General features: G+C 48.4%; 1 protein-coding gene across 2 annotated transcripts in view; it reads left to right on the plus strand.

The window, feature by feature from the left end:
• Positions 1-20,010, plus strand: part of WWOX (WW domain containing oxidoreductase) — a 977,516-nt gene that overhangs the window by 599,704 nt on the left and 357,802 nt on the right. The gene's annotated exons all lie outside the window — the stretch shown is intronic.

The following is a 20,010-nucleotide window of genomic DNA, read 5'->3' on the forward strand; positions in this document are numbered from 1 at the left end:
TGAATTAAAGTCAGCCAGCTCAGGCACCCCATCTTCTCCCAGAATCCTGCGTGTCATCAAAAGGCATCCCCTCCTCCCATTTGGAGAATTTTCTAGAGCCGGGGCCCAACCAACTTGAGCTCCCTACAGCAACTCCCCTCTGCTTTTTTTTTTTTTTTTTTAGCACCCATGGAATTCAGCCTCAGGCTCATCCCCTCTGCCAGCCTCTCTAAATCTCCTCCTCCTTAGACACTCACAAGGACCCCAGACCTCCGGTCCTCCCTGAGAGCAGATTCCCCCCTCTGGACTGTGGATTCCCTTGGTACCCAGGGGTTACCATAAGCTTTCTTCCAATCCGTAGATGCTGCGAGTATTGTATTCTAGATGGAATAAATAACAGGTCTTGCATGTAGGTGCAAATAGTTTTCAGATGTGGGGAAAAGCTATCGTGATGTGTAAAACAGAAACTCATTTTAAAGCATTATTGAATTGATAGCAGAATTTGATCGTTACGTATTTAGTCATTGGTTACTAAAAGTGTGGGCATCTGTGAATGTCTGATGTCCTAAAAGGGCATCATGTCCTTTTCTCATGTGAGAAAAGTCAGCAGCCAACAGGGGAGGGAGACCGAAGTCTATCCACGGATGTGGGAAGCAGAGATTTCTTCATCAGTGCATCATTGATTTAAACGTAAGCTCCAACAGGAAGACAAGCCTCCGCCTCTCATTTCCTGCACGGAGCCTAGCATTTATCCCGTGTAATCCTCACAGCAGACCTAAGCGGTCACTAATAATATCCCTACTTCAAAGATGAGTACACTGAGGCTCGACGTGTCTGCTTTTCCCAGTGCCCTTGTGTGTGGTCTTGACTACCTGCCTAAATTGCTATTCTGTGTCCGCCCGTCAGCCTCAGTGATAGCCCCTCATTGGAACATACGTGATGTAACTGTGTGCCTTGCCGGAGCCATCTAAATTCTGTTAGCCTGTTAGCCAGTGCCACCATTACAGGGACGTGTCATGCACTTGATCTAAATGTACATAGGAGAACTCTCAGGACCTCATGAATTCTTACAGGGAGTTTTATGGCCCCGTGGGTCGCAGGCTTCGCACTGACTGTGCCTAATGAGCTACGGACGCCGTGGACCACCAGGGATACCTGGTGGTCCATGCACAGAAGGAGCGATCTCTTCCCATTTCCCCCTGTGCCCTTCTCAGAGGCAGTCTCAAGTCAGAGGAGAAAATATACACATGCTTCTCCGGCACGGCTTGCTTTAGACCGTGTGTCCTTTACTTGCAGCGGCTGTCTGAGCAGAATGTTTTTACAAGTCAGGTATTTTGGAGGGAAAATAGAAACAAAAGCAAAGCCAATGGAAAGCTGAACAAATCCACCGTAGTGCTCTGGGAAGGAAAAAAAAAGCATCTTTTGAATGAAAACGTTTTTATTGTAGTTGGTATGATTAGCTTCCCCAGCAGGTACAAATGAGGTAAAAATCTATTCTTAATTTTCACATTGATAACTGAAGCCCATCCCTCCACCCTAACTACCCTGCTGCCCCTGCCACTACCCCTTCCTACCTTCCCTTTGCATTTTGGTGCTTCTGTTTCTTTCCTTCCTCCCATCAGTTTTGCAAGAATCCCAGGTATTTAATCCAGTATCAGAGGGCTCTCCAGCTTCCACATGCCTTCTAGAAAGGGAACACATGGGTCAGCTAACAGGTTGCCGTGACTTCCTTTGCCCCGCAGCTGTGAGGACAGTTTCTTAGAGCTTTGTTGGGAAAGTGAGCAGGAAGAGGCCGTTGACGTCGTGCCCCATGCATGCAGGCGCCCCATGCAGGAGCTCTTGTCAACTCCTGGGTCACTGTTCCCTTGTGCAGTAGTTCAGTCACATATGGACTTCAACTTGCCCCCTCCCCCGGATCAGCAGCCCACCACCCTCATTCCCATCAAGACGCATTCTCTCTCAGGGACCCTTGGTATCCTGTTCATCCAGCAAATGTCATGGTACCAGAGAAGCTGTGGTTCTTCTAGAGGGAAAGAGTTGAGGTCTCATTTCCTTTGCTTCCAAGTAGTCCCTCTGCCCTTATGCAGATTTCTGGAGCCTTTAACCACTGAGCTGGGTATTAAGAAGGGGAGTCCTCATACAGTTTTCTCAGCAGGTCCTTTGTTACTTTCCTTCAGAGCTTTGGGTGCCTAGTGCCTTGAGTTGTCAACACTATGCTGAGATGCTCAGGAAGTTCCTATCGGAGCACAGCTTTATTCCCAGCTGATGTGCAGTGTCCCCCTAGGTCTGTCAAATAGCAACCCACCTAAGACATATCAGGGTCAACACACCCAACCACAGATGGTAAGCTAGTGCATTTGTGTGCCCACAAGCAGCCGCGATTGTTCTCCACATTTGAGAATGGCAAACTCTGGCAGTTCACGATGAGCCATCAACTCGTCAGCATAGAAAACATCCCCTCAAAGTATTAGGGGAACCCCTTGCATCACCTGGCACTCTTGGAGGCGTACTTATTGGCGAAATGCATTAATCGTCAACAGCTGGTTAAAGCGTCACTCACGGCCGCCATAATTGCCTTGACAAATTCTGCAGCAGTGGAGAATTTTACCTTCAGCTGTTGCTTCCGAGTGACTCTTGCCTGCCAGACAGGACGTTCGGTTCTAATTGGTAAGCCTGCCTAATCCCAACTGAAGTGGGGCATAATATCAAGTGTGGAGGAAGGTGGGGATGGATATCAAACTATATTTGCTCTCCTCTGAGGAATAACTAGATGAAGACTTTCTTTTCAGAGACCAATCATCTTATGCAGGGGAGAAAAAACTCCATAGAAAAAGACAAATGACAGCCCAAGATCCAAAAAGACAAGTGCTCCGTCATTTTGTCATAATGCCAGAAGAGACAGTAATGCCCCGTGGACTATGCATTCAGACACTTAGAAAACGTCACAGGCAGAGCGCGGACTTTTGTTGAACTCAGGACGCGTGGAGGGGCTCCCCTGGTTTTCAGTAACTTGCACTGTATTTCAGAGGTTTGTAAAGAAACGGACAGGCAAACAGTGTGCTAGTGTGAGGATTTGGCTTCTTCCGTCTTCTGAATTACAGAGGATTGCACGTGAACAACCAACGAAGGGACTTTGGTAACTCGCAATCTGGGAAAATGAGTGTTCTTTGACACTCTGAGTTGGGACATACCTACGTGCACAGACCTACACACGCACGTTCGTACAGAGTATGTATTTTTAAAGGATTCTGCAGTTGCTGATTGATTCGTGATCGTCTATCCACTCTGTGATTCCTAGGCTCCCTGGGTTGGATTTCCCACTTTGGGGAGTTATATTTACTAGTACATTCATGTACTAGAATGCCATTTGGAATCTGTCATTGTGTACGTTCACTACATCTGCTACTTTTTCTTCCCTCCCCTCCCTCCCTCCCTCCGTCCCTTCCTTCCTTCATTTCTATTTTTTAAAAATTTTTAATGAACTTTTAAAGCAGTAAAGCTTCAGATCCCTTTGGAAGATGCGAAGCACTCATTAATTTCAGGGTTCTTCAGTTTGTTTCTCCAGCTAAGCTCTCAGGTTGCCTCCCAACAGGAAGCACTGGCCACATTCTAATTAGCATGTTTTGAGGACATGATTTATGAGGGTGGGTGCTGGGAGTAGAGGATGTGCATGGAAAGAGCAGGTTCCTAAAAGTTGTTCCCACTTGGCACCCATGTGCCCTCTGTTCTCTTCCGAGAGAAGATCAGTTGAATTTGATTCATATGCCCTTCACATGTCTCTGAGACTTTTCAAGGTTTTCAGATATCCTAAGATCAACACGTATCCATCTCTCTCAATTTTTCTTGGTTTTGCAGTTACCTCTCCTTAAGTTGGATGGCAAACCGCTTGCACAGTTTCGTCATTTCTGTGGAGCCTTCTAGCGTGCTTAATAAATGTTGACTGATGTCAGTGGAAACTCTTCGTAGTGTGTAGCTGTATTGAATATCTAATAGGATTTGGACGAGACACAAATTATTGTTCAGAGGCTTCAGCTTCATCCACAAAGCTTCTGTCTCTTGAACCTCACCTTCTTGCTTCCTCCACCCTCTGACCCCCCATGCCAGCTGGACCTGCAGTTGGCCAGGATGGACTGTGGTTACCTCACGCTCTTTTCTCCCCTCCATGTCTTTTCTCAGGCTGCTCCCTTTGTCCAGCGTGCTCAGGGTTGCTCGCTGGCTGACCTGCCTCTTACCTAGGTATCTTTGCCTGTTCACCATCCAAGGCTGAGCTAGAGGCATCTCTCTTTACCAAGGGCCTCCCCAAAGGGGAGATAGTCGATTTTTTAACAGTTGAACTGGTGAGCACCAACCATTCGGAGTGGATGATGTCACAGCCAATGAGTAAAGCTACTCAATCCAGGTATCAGCATAGTTTCTGCTCTGATAACACATACTCTGCCATCTCAGCATTATATAATGGGGTGGAGTCAAGCCAGCTGGGTTTGACTCTTGACTCTGTGCTTCCTAAGTGTCACCTTGGTGTCTTAGCTCAGGCTTCTGTAACAAAACACCGTAGGCTGGGCAGCTTAAAACAGCAGCCATGAACTTCTCGCTGTTCTGGAGGCTGGAAGTCCAAGATCAATGTGCCAAGAGATTCATCTCCTGGTGAGGGCTCTCTTTCTGGCTTGCAAATGGCCGCCTTCTCTCTATGTCATCACGTGGCGGAGAGAAGGAGCTCTGGTCTGTCCACCTCTTCCTATAAGGGTGCTAATCGCACTGTGGGGGCCCCACCCTCATGACCCCCTCTAGACCTCATTACCTGTCTAAGGCCCCACGTCCAAATACCATCACATTTGGAGGTTAGAGTTTCAGTATATGAATTTGGGGAGGACACAAACATCAAGCCGAAAACATTCAGTCAAGGTACTTAAGCTTCGTAAGCTTACATCTTTTCCTCTGACTCATGAGGATAATAAGACTTTACCTTGCTGTGAGGAATGCATGGGCCTTTCAAAGAATAGTGCTGGCCTGCAGTACTGACCGAATAAATGATAGCATCAAACCATCATTGTCACCCTCATCATTATTTCCCCAGGTAGACAATCAGGTCCTCAGGAAGGGAACTGAGTCTCATCCTCTTTGAACCCCAGGCTGCCAGCCAGCACAGGGCCCAACATGCAGTAGGTGTTGATGCTTGGTAATGTAGCATGGAACTGGGTGCTTTGACTTGCAAATGCGTCTGCCAGTCTTCCAAAGAGGCCACGTGACAGCCAAAGGGGTCAGGGGATATTTCAGTGACATTTCACTGTGGAGGGTGAACATTACAGAGGACATCAACGCCCAGCCGCATCTCTTGGTACTGCCGGGCTATGCGACCCCTAAACTGACATGGATTCAGAATGGCAGGTTTTGTGTTTTCTTGTAATCTCAATCAACTTCTTGAAAATATATGTAGAAAGGAAGGAAGGAAGGAAGGGAGGGCGGGAGGGAGGGAGGAAGGAAGGAAGGAAGGAAGGAAGGAAGGAAGGATTGAAGGATGGATCCTTGTCCACAGGCACTGACTAATCCAGAGTCAGTACTCGCTGACAAGTCTCGGAATGAAGCAAAGCCTTCATGTATAGTGTATCATAATCATAAGATAGGGGAACATACCACCATTCCATATGGTTTTTCTTAAAGACATCTATTTTTTAAAAAGATTTTGACTCAGTGTTGAATTTGTTGTAAAAAGTGGAAAAACAAAATCATATAGAAGAATATTGTCATGAATCTTGGAGAGAAACACAATTAGGGAATCTATCCCAATGGGTAAATGTATGCTAGTCTATTATTTCCATCATGTTGCAGGAAAATACTGAGATGCTAGTGAGTTTTTGTTAGGGTTTTTTGTTTTTGTATTGTTTTGTTTTGGTTGCTGTTTGTATACACATCTTTTGTTCTAAATGATTAGTTGATACTTAAGTTTTTTTGGAAAAAAATATTCAGCTACTCAAATTTACCTTTAATATCGCTTCTGAGTTTTGCTATTTTGCCGTCATAGATTCATGTACGCCACAAATATTTCAGGTCCTAAATGCTTTCCCCTCCCCTCCCCTCCCCTTCCCTTCCTTTTTTCTTCCCTCCTAAGCTATACATAACCAGCCCTTTTAAGGACACTCAGACTTTTAGATCTGAGAATCGGCCTCTGTGCTTTTCCTCATACCTTTCAAGTGTTAGATTAATAACATTTTTATAAGGTGATGACCAGAACGGAGTGTGATACTCCAACTGAGTTTTGCCAGAGTCCAGGATAATCTGTTCTCATTTCTGGGGACACTTATTTTGTCCTGGTGAAAAGAGATATAATTATGCCCCCGCAGCTCTGCCGTGCTCAGCTGTGCTGTGTGCGTGGGTGTGGGAATGGGGCGGGGGTGGGTTTGTGCGTGTGCAAGTGCGTGTGCAAGTGCGTGTGTCTGTCATGATCCCAAGGTCTCATCCACAACCACAAAAGCCTCCTTGGAGATCAGTCACGTTCCTTCCGAGTGTGTTTTCTACTCCCTAATACTTGTTGCTTTCTCTTTGCCGCCCCTCTGTTAATTTCACTTGTCATACAGTCAGACCCGGATGAGTGAGGCTCCTTCAGACTCAGCTCGTTTTATATTTTTCTTCCTCCCTTAGTCACCACCTTTGCTCATTTCAGGCGGTCAGCACGTTTGGCAAGTTTGTAGCTGCTCCGCCGAGCAGGTCATTTATCTAGATTAGAAAAGCTGGAGGCCCCCCGTCCCACCTTCCCGAGGCTCGAGGCTCGTCTGCTCCTTCCAGCCTGCAGGTGCCTTTACAGCCCCCTTGCTTTCCTTTTGTCCTCTTCAATGAATATCTGCCCTGAATAACACCGCCCTGGCACACAGGCTTTAGATTCCCGTGCCCAACCCAGCGCCTTCACGGGAGGTCATGGAGCTCGGCTGGACCCTCCCCGCCAGCCAGAGGAGTCAGTGACTGAGAAGCCATTCCAGCCCTTTTTCCTAGAAATTTCAGCAAATACGTGCCTCCATTTTGCGTGTCTTTCAGGCAATAAGTTTTCTTCTTCGTGGCGTTTGATTTCCCGTCCCTCTTTTCACCTTTTTTATCCTTCTGTTGCACTCTCTCTCTTTTCCTAAAAGTCTTGAACCAAATATTTGTGTTCCATTTTAATTCAAAAGAGCTATGTTCAAAAAATTAGTTACTATTTTTTCTCTCTTCCTCAGATCTCCTATGTCCCAAAGATGTGGTGGCCTCTCTTGAAAAAAAATTTTAAATAAGCCTCTACTTCAGAATGTTGGCTTTTCCATGTACGTACCAAACAAAAGGGTTTGCAGCCATGGTTCGGATAAAAAGCGTCAGTGCTCTTTGCTAACGTGTGATTCTGAGATGCACACGCTAGGTTACGTCCTGTTCTTTCTATGGAATCGTGCACTGCAAACCTGCAAGAAACCAGAGAAAACATCTAGGCTAGAGGTTTCCAAATCAGATATTTTGGGGGAAGAAGTTCTACCTTCATAAAACACCTGATTTGGCTTGTTACTATATAAAACATCAGAGCCAAGGTTTTCTGGTTGAATCTGGGGAAACGTGGGCAATGTCCTCGAACTTGACCTGTCGTTTGCCCTTGCAGCAGGGCCCTTGAGACCCGCAAAGGCCCTCCAGCGTCTGGCTTATGCCCTGCTTATCTTCGTCCTCTCCAGATCCCTCCTACCCTGCCACAGTGTCTGGGGAGGCTGAGCTCAGTGGCCTCTCTTGCCCTCATCCTCAGGTCAGATTTCGCAGTGATGTGCACCAACAGGAATTGAGACAGAGCAAGACGAGGCTGCTCAGACCCCAGGCTTACTCCCTGCAGGGCATGTGTGGGCCACCTCCCTCCATAGAAGGTTCCCTCCAGTTCAGCTTGCAAGGGGGGCAGCTCTTACTAAACCCAGGACACTGCACGAGACCTCACCAGTTCCTGAGACCCTGCACCTACCTTTGCAAAGAACGCCTTTACTGAACGCCCCTCAACTTACCATTTTGAGTGTGCGTCTGTGTCCTTGCAGGACCCTGACCAATGGATATGGTTTGAGATCTCAGCCCGTGACCTGTCTTTGCCCAGTGTATAAACTTTCATCCAAAACGCCCATCTATGGGGGTGGGAGAGACTCTGAGAGAGGACTTCCGCTGAGCTATGACTCCTTTTTCTCCCCCTGGGCCTCCATCCTCTCTGTCCTTCCTGTTCTTTTAAAGAAATCTGGAAAGGAGCTAAGGAGCTAGATGTGCAACTGTCGGTCTGAGGCCAAGGGCAACTGCCGGCACACCTCGCTGCCTGTGTTTAAATGAGCCTCATTCTGCTGCATGGCTGCCTACAAGTCCACGCTCACATCTGGCTTTGTCTGCACCTAAATGTAACCTTGAGAGTGACTTTGAAGATCTCTTCGGGGTCCAGAGACTCTCTCCCCAACCCACTTACTTGCCCTGCTCTCTCCCAGATGTTCCCAAGTCCCCGGGTGACCTCGCCTGTCCTTCCTAGGGTGTTGTTCAATCATCTTCGACCTGTAAGGCCATGGGGTCCCAGCCAGAACAGGGCGGAAATATCCACGCGTGTGTCCTGCCTTTCCCCTGTGGAATCCCTCAGGCTTTAATGGAAATACTCCCTGAGATGAAGGCAGAATCCAGTATTTGTTGTTTTAGTCAAATTCTGAACTTGACCCCTTCTGCTAAAAACCTTGGATATAGAATCGATGTAAAATGGGGGACAGCGGCCAGGTCCAGGAGGCAAGAGAAAGAGGCACGCTCTTCTCTCCTGACTCTGAGTTCCCAAAGAAATAAAACCGTATGATACGAACGCTCACTTCATCTCTCTTGATATATCGAGGACTCCAGATGTAAGTTCATTGGTAGTCCTGGTGTGTGCTTCAGTATTTGGGCTTTTAATAGATATTGCAAGTGTGTTTAATGTGAAAATAGAAATGGAGGGCTCTTGAAAGAGCTTACTCAAAATGCTGCCAATTACTAAAGTCTACCAGACAAGAAGGAGCCTCGTTCTTTTTCCACATTTTTCTTTTTTGATACAAAAGGGAAAAAAATGTTTCCACAAAAGCCTGGCCCTTTGTCTCTAAAAATATTCATCTCTTGGGTATTGAGTTATAATAGTAAATACAGATGTAGCTGTGTCCCATTAAAAGCACAACCAAATTGCAGTACGACGTTCAGGGCACTGTTATGTCACTTTAAATTGTAGAGTGTCACCGAAAAACATACAGCCACCGGGAAGAAATTGGTATTGGCTCTGATTCTGCGGCTCGATGTTTTTTGGGTTCCTCAGAAGGTAACGTTTAAGACAAAAGTCATGCAGTTCCAGTGCTCTCATCTGTGTCATCTATTTTAGCTTCCAGAATTTCTCATCACCTGGTTGCAAACATCTGAAGGCATCACATAGCCAAGATGCCATTGCAAGTCCTGAAATAAGTTATTGTCGGCCAGAAACTGACAAGTAAATAACCTGGGCCCAAGACATTGATCCAGACCAATCCTGAGCCGGCTTGGGGTCTGACCAACAGTTTCTGATGCCAGCCTGCAGTAACTTTGTGGAAATGCAAAGGGCAAATCGTCCAGAGCCCTCTGTAGCCCCTAGTGGAGCTAAGGAATTAAAAGTTGCTTAAACCGTTTTCCCATTGCCAGTTTTTCTTAAACATTAGCTCTGTTTCTTTCTCTTTTTTTTTTTAAATTTATTTATTTTATTTATTTATTTTTGGCTGCGTTGGGTCTTCGTGGCCGCGCGTGGGCTTTCTCTGGTTGCGGCGAGCGGGGGCTGCTCTTCGTTGCGGTGCGCGGGCTTCTCATTGCGGTGGCTTCTCTTGCTGCGGAGCACAGGCTCTAGGCACACGGGCTTCAGTAGTTGTGGCACACGGGCTTAGTTGCTCTGCGGCATGTGGGATCTTCCCGGACTGGGGCTTGAACCTGTGTCCCCTGCACTGGCAGGCGGATTCTTAACCACTGCGCCACCAGGGAAGTCCCTGTTTCTTTTCTTTTCTTTTTTTTTTCCTATTCTGATTTGCGAAGAATAGGGAAGCTTAGCCAACTGCAATTTCAAAATATTGCCTCTTAAGCCCAGGCCAAGTGTGGAGACTTGAAAGAGTTTTGATTAATGCATCTTATTACATTAATTTTCAGAGGAGACTGCGGGCATTTCTCCTCCTCCGAGCGCAGCCTGGCCTGCCAGAAGCATTTGTCCACTTCAAGAGCTAATATATGGGCTTCCCTGGTGGCGCAGTGGTTGAGAGTCCGCCTGCCGATGCAGGGGACACGGGTTCGTGCCCCGGTCCGGGAGGATCCCACATGACGCGGAGCGGCTAGCCCGTGAGCCATGGCCGCTGAGCCTGTGCGTCTGGAGCCTGTGCTCCGCAACGGGAGAAGCCACAACAGTGAGAGGCCCGCGTACCCCCCTCCCAAAAAAAAAAAGAGCTAATATCTTCAGCTCCCAACAACCATAAAACTGAAAATCTATCGGAAGAGTCGGCTCCTTTAGGTGCGCGTGAGGTGCACTACGAAATAGGTATAGAACTTGGCTGAACTTTGCTGCAAATTTGCCAATCAAGACTCACATACCCAGGCCAAGTTGGCTACAAAACCTCTTGCCTGGAGCCAGCACTAATTATGTCAACAAAGAAGTTCAAGTGCAGCCCCTGTTAAGTCCTGCACTTGTGGGCGTCGGCGATGAGTCGTCGGTGTGCGGGTAAACGGGCCCGTGCTCAGATGGGCTCCGTCTTCTCCCGGCTTCCTCCTAAAACTCCCAGGAACTCCCCAGGTTCCAGCCTGTTCTCATCACTGACGGTTTTCTTTAGAAATGAGAAAGCTTCTCACTGGGTTTTCCAGGGAGCTGACTCAGAGGGCAGGTTTGGCTTGCAGAACTTTGCTTGGGGTCAGCACCTATGGAATGAAGCTGGCACGAGCAGAGGGAGCAGTTGGGCTGAGATGCAGCCAGACAAGGGGCCCAGCCAGCCTCGTGGAGGGCTCTGGAACTGAGAGGGCCCATCGGCGTCAACACCTTGGGCTGGTATGGCCAGGCCTTTATCCCCGTGCCTCGACTAGTCATTGTGTAGACTGCCCCAGGAAGGATGTGACCTTGCCCTAGGAAGGACGTGCCTCTCTGCATTTCAGGCACTCCTGAAGGCCACGATGCCTGAAGGCCACAGGCCTTCCTGGAAGGGAGATCTGGCCACACCCCAGCCATCACCTCCTTTCCAGCCTGGGTACATCCAACTCCTGCCCCACCCCTACCCTCCCACACCATCGCCTCCCCCAGCACATAAAACCCTCCTCTGTGGGTTATGGTTGTTGTGAGCTGGTCTGAAGCCCTGGTTGATCCAAGCCTTGAAGTACAGTAGAAAGCCCTGGAACCAGGCAGTCCTGGGTTGCGGCGTTATCCCTTTGGCGTCATCACTAGCTTCCCAGTGAACTCGTTAAGTGTGTGGGGCCTTCGTTTCTTCTTCTCTAAAATGGAGCTAGTCATACTTAATTCCAAAGGTTGTTGAAGCCTGAGTGAGAAGACTGGCAGAAACGCATCAGCGTGCAGAGAGGGCGTGTACAGTGGAGGTTACGTGTGTGGGTTAAGAGCCGAGTCAGGAAGCCTGGGCTGGCGTCTGGTGCCTTCATGGAATGTTTCTGGGCAAGTCGCTCACGAACCTCTCTACGTCTCGGAGTGCTCAGCTCTAGGAGTGAGGGCTCTTGTGAAAATTAAGTGAAAAGCATTCTGTAACAGGCGTCACTCTCTGCAGCCCCACCCAGTGGGCGGGCATCTGCCGGCTCCACTGGCTTCTCTTACACCTTCTCGGCCTTGTCTGGTTCCCCGGGTGAAACGGACCAAGCTCAGCAGGCAAGTCGTTGTCATGAGAGGTCCAATTAGCCCCCATTTATTTATGTCACTAAAGGTCTTTGGTGACCCCAACATGCCCGAGGGCCACCAATCCCCTGCCTTTTTTCATCCTTAAGTGAAAACTTGGAGGCATCTGTGATGATGATCCAGGGTTCAGGCTTGTAAATCCGTGAGACTTGAACTCGACCCTGGGTCTGCAGCTTCTGAGCTAGACTGGTGATTTATTTATTTATGTGTTGCTCTCGGTTTGGTGGCAACATCGGTAAAATGGGGGTGGTAAGGTGTCAGTGTGGCAGAAAGAAGACAACGCAGGTCAGGCCCTTTTCTTCTGATTTATATTCTACTGTAACCTTTATCGTTCCTGTGACCTTTATAAGCACCTGTTGTGGACCTGGCACCCTTGTAGGCTCTCAGATGCACAGAGATCCGGTCCTCGCTGGAAGGAAGCATAAGGGAAGCCTCCAGCCGGTTAAGCCTGAGTGCTGAAATCGAACAGGAGCAGTAATGACGGCCTGTAGTCTTAATGCCAGAAAGCTGAGTGTGCAGTGCCGGAATCTTCTTTCCCACCTGTGACCCAAAGCTCTGGACACCTCCAGCTCTGCCCACCCTAGACCAGTGAAAGTGGCCTGTCGGTATGCAGGAGATAATGATAGAGTCACATAAGACCCAAGGGTATTGTCTGGGGACACCTTGTTACTCCTAAATCACTTTTCCACCCTTAAAAAAAAATGTTCCATACTGTCAATCTGAGAAATTCTACTCAGAAAGTTCGAAGCCCCACTGCTATGAGTGAAGTGGACCATCGACTGCCAAGAAAATCTAGACAGTTTCTCTTGGGATCCGTGGGGCAGGATTACTGTACATCCTCCACCCTCCACCCCAAGATATGCTGAGAATTTCAGTGGAAATAAAAACACCGGGCCTTTGCCCAGGGAAGCGCCTCGTGTTATAAAATCAGTACGAACCATACCACCTCTGTGAGTTTCCTCGGGCTGCCGTCACAAGTTACCACAAGCGAGGTGGCCTGAACAACAGGAATTTACTGTCTCACGGTTCAGGAGGCCAGAGATGCAAAATCAGGGTAGTGGCAGGGTTGGTCTTTTTCTCTGGAGACTCTGAGGACCTGTTCCATGCCTCTCTCCCAGCTTCCGGTGGTTGCCGGCAACCCTTGGCTTGTGGACGCGTCACTCCAGTCTTTGCCTCAATCCTTGCATGACCTTCATCTCTGTGTCCCTGTGTTTCCTTTTCAGTCTCTTATAAGAACGCCAAGTCACTGGACTTAGGACCGACCTTAATGCAGTATGATCTCATCTCGATCTTTGTCTTAACTCCGTCCACAAAGACCCTGTTTCCAAATAAAGTCGCCTTCCGAGGTTCGGAATGAACGTGAATTTGGGGGAACACTGTTCAACCCACGACCCTGCCTTACAGGTGTGTGGGTCACTCCTCTCAGCCTTTTTTCCTACGCATCTTTTACGAGTCAGGAATTGTGGTTTAAACCTCTACCCACACATCCCTCATGGTGAGCCTCCTCTGTATCTGATGAGCAGAAGAATAGAAGAAGGAAACTGAGGCGCAGAACTGCAGGCCGACTTGCCCCAGGTCACACAGCTAGTCACAGCTGAGGTTGAGCTGGAAACCAGCCACACCAGCCGTGCCTGGCCTTCTGTGCACCCTCCCTCCACCCGCCGCCGGCCTGTGGCTTCTCCTTTTGAAAACCCGAAGACAAAGAAAGCAAACCAGCAGCAGGATTGCGAAATGCTGTGGTCCTTGCCTTTGCCCCTTGTCTCCTCTTAACAGTGACCAGAATGTCTGCAAGGCAGGGTTATTCATTTCCAACAGTGTCACAGGCTCAGGTGACCAGCGGTATTCTTGCACCCGTGTGTTTATACGTTTATAGCTTTTAAAGTTGCCTTTGGGAAGCACCGAGGTATGTGGCTTTTCACAGACAAAGAAAAGAGGCCTGCGGGAAGGTAGGACTCCAACTCAAGTCTATTTCTAAAGCTTGACTGAATCTTTGAGAAAATGCAAAGTACCCAGAACAGTGCCAGACGCAACATAGATGCTCAGTAAATACCATCTAAGATCCAGGCTTCTGAGTCCAAACCATACCAATTCCCATCTCCACCTAGAATTGTAAATATTTTAGAGATAAACTCTTCAGAGTCTAGACATACACCAGAACCTAGAAGCACAGATTTCCAAATGGGTGGTATAGTGTTTTACATTCTTCTCTTGCTCTACCTCTCAGAGTTCCACTGCAGGGCCGAAACTTTTTACAGGACAGCATCACTGTTGAACAGATACTTGGCATATTTAAGTTGGGATCCAAGGGAACCAGAATGTTGGAGGAGATTCCTAAAGAAACTTGTTTTCTCTTCAAGGATGTAATCAAATTGAAAAGTAATCCCTCAAGGGCACCCATTTGTAAATTAGGAAGGGAGAGGGAAAAAAAAGGGGGGGTACCAAAAGGAAACATCATAAGGGAGCTCGATTAAGCAAAAGGAACTGGAAAAAAGAAAAGGAAGCTTGCCCGCTGTTTGTAAATTTGTGAATAAATTCTGTTAAAGAGAGATTGGATTCATATTCAACTCCGAAAACAGGGAAAGGTCTTTTCTTGCACGCTTAGAAGTTTGAATACACTTTCAGTAGCTCTTTGTTATCTCAAATTAAATCTTAAATTGGGCTTGTGGTTCTCTGTGAATTAATACTCCGGCCTTTCAGCCCTGCTGCCAGGGTCATTCAAATCTAATGGTGGAAATGGTTGCAGGGTCGGCCCTTGGTCGGCGCTGTGTAGAAGGGCCTTAATGATGCTGCAGGCTTTTGCATTCTGCAGCCGGGCCAGCTGGGCAGTGGGGGGTTGAGGTGGGGAGGGGCTGATAATCACATGATTGGAGCGCGGTGGCCATTGTGAATGAGGAAGTGCGGCATCCCATGCCATCCCGCCGTTCCACGTTGAAACGGGAGGCAAGTGCTTCCTGACGTAGAAAGATGTAAGGGAAACCACCATCGCCTCCCTTAGCCGTGGGTTAAGGGAAGCCATGTTAGCCATGGTGAGCCACGTCCTGGGGTGCCGCAGAAGGAGGGTCACCTGTCCACATGATCACGTACATCATTCCAGAGATGCTCCTCTCTTTGTACAAAGGTGGGAGAAAGGCCTCCCCGGGGGCATAATAGACCATGTTTGGTAAAACAGCCCTAGCCCCTGGTGTCAGGGAGTTTACGTAAATGTGTGCATATATTCCTGCAAATGTGTGCATTTAAGGACAGCCAAGAGCACGCTGGTGTGAAATATACAAGACTACCCACTTCTCAGTGGATTCCTTGCCTTTGCTGTTTCTGTCTCTGCCCCGGTCTTTTTTTCTCTTTAAGTGGAATCGTCAGGCACTCACGATGCTCCAGACACTGAGCTAAGTTTTTTTAGGTATGTCGCTTCCATCGTTACGCCTAGCCATCCAGGTTCAGGTGCTCTCCCCCATGTTACAGATGGTGGCAGGGGAGCCGGAGAGCTCGTGATAAATAGCTTCATTGGGAGATTTGACCCCAAGGCTGTCCTTCCAGGACCCAAGCCTGCCTCTCTGTGCGACTCCAGCAGATTTATCTGCAAAGCACATCAGCATCGTTGGAAAGGTTAAATAAATGATGACCAGAATGGCTGATTTGCTGAAACAGTGAGAGCTGACACTGGTCGAGCGCTGGCAATTACATCAGAGCAGTCTTTGGAGGGAAGGCGTGATGTTCAAGCCCATTTTACAGATGAGGATAGTAAAGGTCAGCAGCATAAAATCACTGAGAAGGTGGTGGAGCTGGGGTTTGCGTGACTCCAGGGCAAGGTGTATAAGTTCTAAGACCCTCCTCTGTTATCCACATTTTTCCCCCCAACACTCCTCTGGCTCCATTTTCCAGCGGGAAGACTCCAGGGCTTGAAAGGACCCAGAAAAGTGAGGTCTAAGAGAACAGGTAGAAACCACATTCACCAGTCTGTGCTGTTATTTTAGGACAGGAGCCAGGCACATCCCTGCCTCCCTGTTAGGCCTGGGCTCTGGGCGGATTTAGCTATCAGTGAGGGCACTGGGCTGGCTGACATGTTGAGGGACAGAGTTGAAGTGGAAGTTGTCAGGTCACAAGGGGAATTAGCTCCTGGGTGTCACTAGGTGCAAAGTGCTGCAGGCGTTGGCAACCGGGGAAGTCCTGGTGTCTCTATTAGCTCCTCAGGCCATGAGGCCTTAATGACACCCCTGCCAACAATACAGGAGGCAGCCAGTGACAGTAGGGAAAGAGGGCTACCGGCTAATCTAATCTGAATGCCCCACCGGGGGCCTGGGGACAGCAAGGCCTATCTCGTGCTCCCTGTCACAGTGGCAAAGATGATGACAACAAAAGAGCGGCCTCCAGAGAGGACAGTTTGGATACAGAGGCGAGGTCAGAACTGGAACGCAAAACTGGAAGTCATTCCTGTGGGTGGAGGAGGCTGGGGGTGAGAGGGAAGCGGGAGAGGGTTAGGACCGACATTCAGGGCAGCACCTGCCATGGACACACTTCTGACATCATCACCATCATTGTGACCGTTGTCTGCAATCTGTAGGGTGTCTAAAGACACCCAGCACGACACTGGGCACTTTTAGTTACCCTTACTGTATAATTATATATAGTAATTTGATTTATAACACTACATCGTATTTATTAAGGTCCTACTGTGTGCCAAACGTAATTAGACACGTATTAATAATAAACACAGTATAATCTATACTACATGCCAAACCCTGCACTATTAATTCTCATACCATATTGTATGCCAGTTATCTTTTATTAATTGTTGCCACCATCATTGTCTCTAATCCCCCAACCTTCTAAAGTGGGTACTATTATCAATTCTGTTTTACAAATGAGCGGTTTGGAACTCAGAGCTGGGTTTGAAGCCAAGCGTCAGAGGTGATCCTGCCTCTGTCCCCTGAGCAGCATTTTGTGCGTTCCGTACGCCTACTTCTCTTTAATCCTAAGATGTAGATGTGCTTCTCCCCATTTCATAGATAAGGCAGTCAAGAGCCCTGGAGGTTAAGGAATTTTCCAGAGCTCCAGAGCTATGAATTGCAAAGCTGGGATTTAAACCCTTGGTTCTCTTCCCCCTTGCCATGCTACCCCAGGCTTATAGGAGGCTCAGAGGGTTAGCAAATGAGAGTCTGCCCTGACCCCAGCAGCTGGCGGGGCAGCTACTGCAAGGCTTCGAGGAGGCCTGGGAGTGCGCCTGGAACTTGGTGGAACCAGGGCCAGGCTTGCTCATCGGGAAGAGGGCGTGGCGGGTGAGCCTCCGGACATTCCAATACAGAGGAAGGGGACGGGGTCTAATTTCTGAGCAGTGATCTCGTCCTGGCTAAATCAGGGCTCCCTTGACTCACGTTAGCAGTGCTTTTGTGAGAAATACGTATGATGTGGGAATCAACATCCTGTGTATCCTGCAGCAGAGCTGCTGGGTTCAAATCGCTGTTCTGTGTAACCCTGGGCACGTTACTCAACCTTTCTGGGCATCCGTTTTCTTACCCTAGAAATGGGGACCGTAATAGCACCCACCTCACGTGTTTCCATGAGGAGCAAAGCACGTTAATATTGGTGATGCGCTCGAAGCGATGCTCGGCACGTGTCCCATAGCGCGTGTTCAGTCGAAAGATCCGGCTGATCTAAGTCTTGCTGAGCAATCCTCCCAGCTCTCCTGACATCGGCCACCCCTCTCCCTGCTCCTCCGACCCCCAAAGCATCCCATGATCACGTGTCTTCCTTTAGATTCGTTCCCTGAGTTCCTGGTCCCGGCACGCCCCAGGCTCCTGTTTCTGTTTGTCTGCCCACTGACTTCTGAGCCCGAGGGGAGAGCAAAACGACTCGCTCCTGGCCCGCCTACCCAGTGACCTACAGCGACAGCATCCCGAGAACACTGGACGCTCGCTCAGGCCAGTTACGAATCAAGGAGCAGAATTTAGCCCTAGGAAAGCCTGTTTTATTTCACACTTTCCTCCTCCTCGGTTTTATTTCCGGGTCTGGCAGACCTACCAAGGTACACGGGTTCTACGTCAGACTAGAACCGGGGTTCTCAAACTTCACCTGCTTCAGGATTGCTTGGGGGCCGTTTCTCAGACCTCATCTCAAAGTTGCTGTAAAATCTAGTCGATCCAGGATGGGACCCGGGGATCTGCGTGTTTAACAAGCAGCACAGGATTTTCCCCGCAGTGATACACAGATTATATCTTGAGTAAAGCTCATCTAGAGAAAAGGGTCAGCAAACTATGGCTCGAGGGCCAAATCCAGCTGGCTTCCCTTTTTAAAACATATTGTTATTAGAACACAGCCTTGCCTGATCCGCTACCTTTTGTCTACTCTCAAGCTACAATAACAAAGTCGAGTAGTTGTAAAGGACATCGCCCACCCAAAATGTTTCCTGTTTAGCTCTCTGCAGGAAAAGTTTGCCCATTCATGGTCTAAAGGATTTTCTGGAGGCCGAGGCTGAGGACCTTTGGAACCGTGTGGGGCACAAGCAGCAAAAATAAACAGATGACCATTCCCTTCACCTGTAGAAGATTCCACGCTGAGGATTTTAGAATTGACTGAAAAAACAATTCATAAAAGTTGAGAGTTATGTTTTATTCGGCGGACAAAACTGAGGACACAGCATCTCAGATCGCTCTGAGAGATTGTCCCAAAGAGGTCAGGGAGGAACCAGGATATAGAGGAGTTTTTGCAACGAAGACCAGGGAGTCAGAACTTCAAAAGATGACTGTTAGTTAAAGAAAACCAGACATCTCGAGTGAAGGAATTTAGCGCTTTTCTCTGTATGGGAAGATGCAAGAGTCCGGGCTCACTGAAATCATTCCTTGGATGTGCACCTCAGCTCTCTGGGGCCAGCATCCTGTGCTTTCTCATCCTGAGTCTCCCCGGGGTGCACCGTCGCGGGTGGCTGCATTGGTTGATGACTGCAACATCCTTTGTTTACCAATATGGTAGTTGGCATTTTTAGTACACAGAATCATTTCATCCAGTCACCCCGACAGGTGTACAAGCCACGATCCTTTCCACTCAAAGGAAATTGAGACTCAAGAGAGGTGGAGAATATCTCAGGGTCCCACAACAAGTGAGGATTGGAGCCAGGATTGGAACTGCCGTTTCCAGAGCCCCCTCCATCCCATGAGCATCTTTCTTCGGATTGGGTTGTGAATAAGTAACACTGGTGGGTACCAGAGTGACCTAGCGTCCTCAAAATACCATCCGACACGGGGCTTACGCTAAAATACTTGAGGAGCAGCAGTGACAACAGCTATAATAACAACAAAAGAATAAGGAGAAGGAGGGAAGGGGTGAAGGAAAGAGGGAGAAGAAGGCAGAAAGGAAGAAAGGACGGAAGCAGTGTCAACGTCATAGTAATTTTTGTATCTAGATGATAGACAGCTCTATGGGGTTATTATTTTCTCTCCTTTCGTGTATGTCTAAAAATTTCCCAGTCAACGTATCTCTGTCTGTCTATTTATAAGTACATCCATGCATATGTGTATATATATTATCTTAACATCTACTTGCTCTTAAGAAAGTAGCACAGCATGGCTGATAGTCTCTCCCTCTTCCTCTCTCTCTCTCTCCCTCCCTCCCTCTCCCTCCCTCTCTCTCTCTCTCTGTCTCTTTCTCCCTCTCTCTCTCATATCTCCCCAACCCCCTGTGCCTTTTTGATTTTTGATTTTTTCATTAAGAAAATGGCAGTGCCTATCTGACTATTTTCGCAGCTTCCCGAAGAGGCCTGAAAATGAGAGTTAAACAAATTACCCATTACCAGGGAAGCCCTGTCCCCACTCCACCCCCCCTCCAGGCAGATTCCCAGTGTCTTCTTTCACCTCTAGGAGATATTCTCCAAGGTCACTAAATTAAGCCTTCAGACAATCGAAAAATTGAATCTCAGTACATCTATTTTACTAACAAAATTTCCGCAGCGCCGATTGGGGCTGACAGGTGCGGCTGTGCCTTCTGGGCTGTTGAGGTCGATTTGGCCGAACGGGATGGCATCAGCTTGTATTGGAGGGAACATCTGAGCAGCTCAGGGCCCCCTGGGAGTCAGAGAGCGCCCTGCCTCCTCGCCGCTGTAAATGACGCTTTCTGTTCGCAGAGCTTGCTGGCCTCTTCCTCCAGTCCCATCCTTACCCCCTGCAGCCTCCAGGTCA

The sequence above is a fragment of the Delphinus delphis genome, chromosome 20 (assembly GCF_949987515.2).
Source record: "Delphinus delphis chromosome 20, mDelDel1.2, whole genome shotgun sequence".
Lineage (NCBI taxonomy): Eukaryota > Metazoa > Chordata > Mammalia > Artiodactyla > Delphinidae > Delphinus > Delphinus delphis.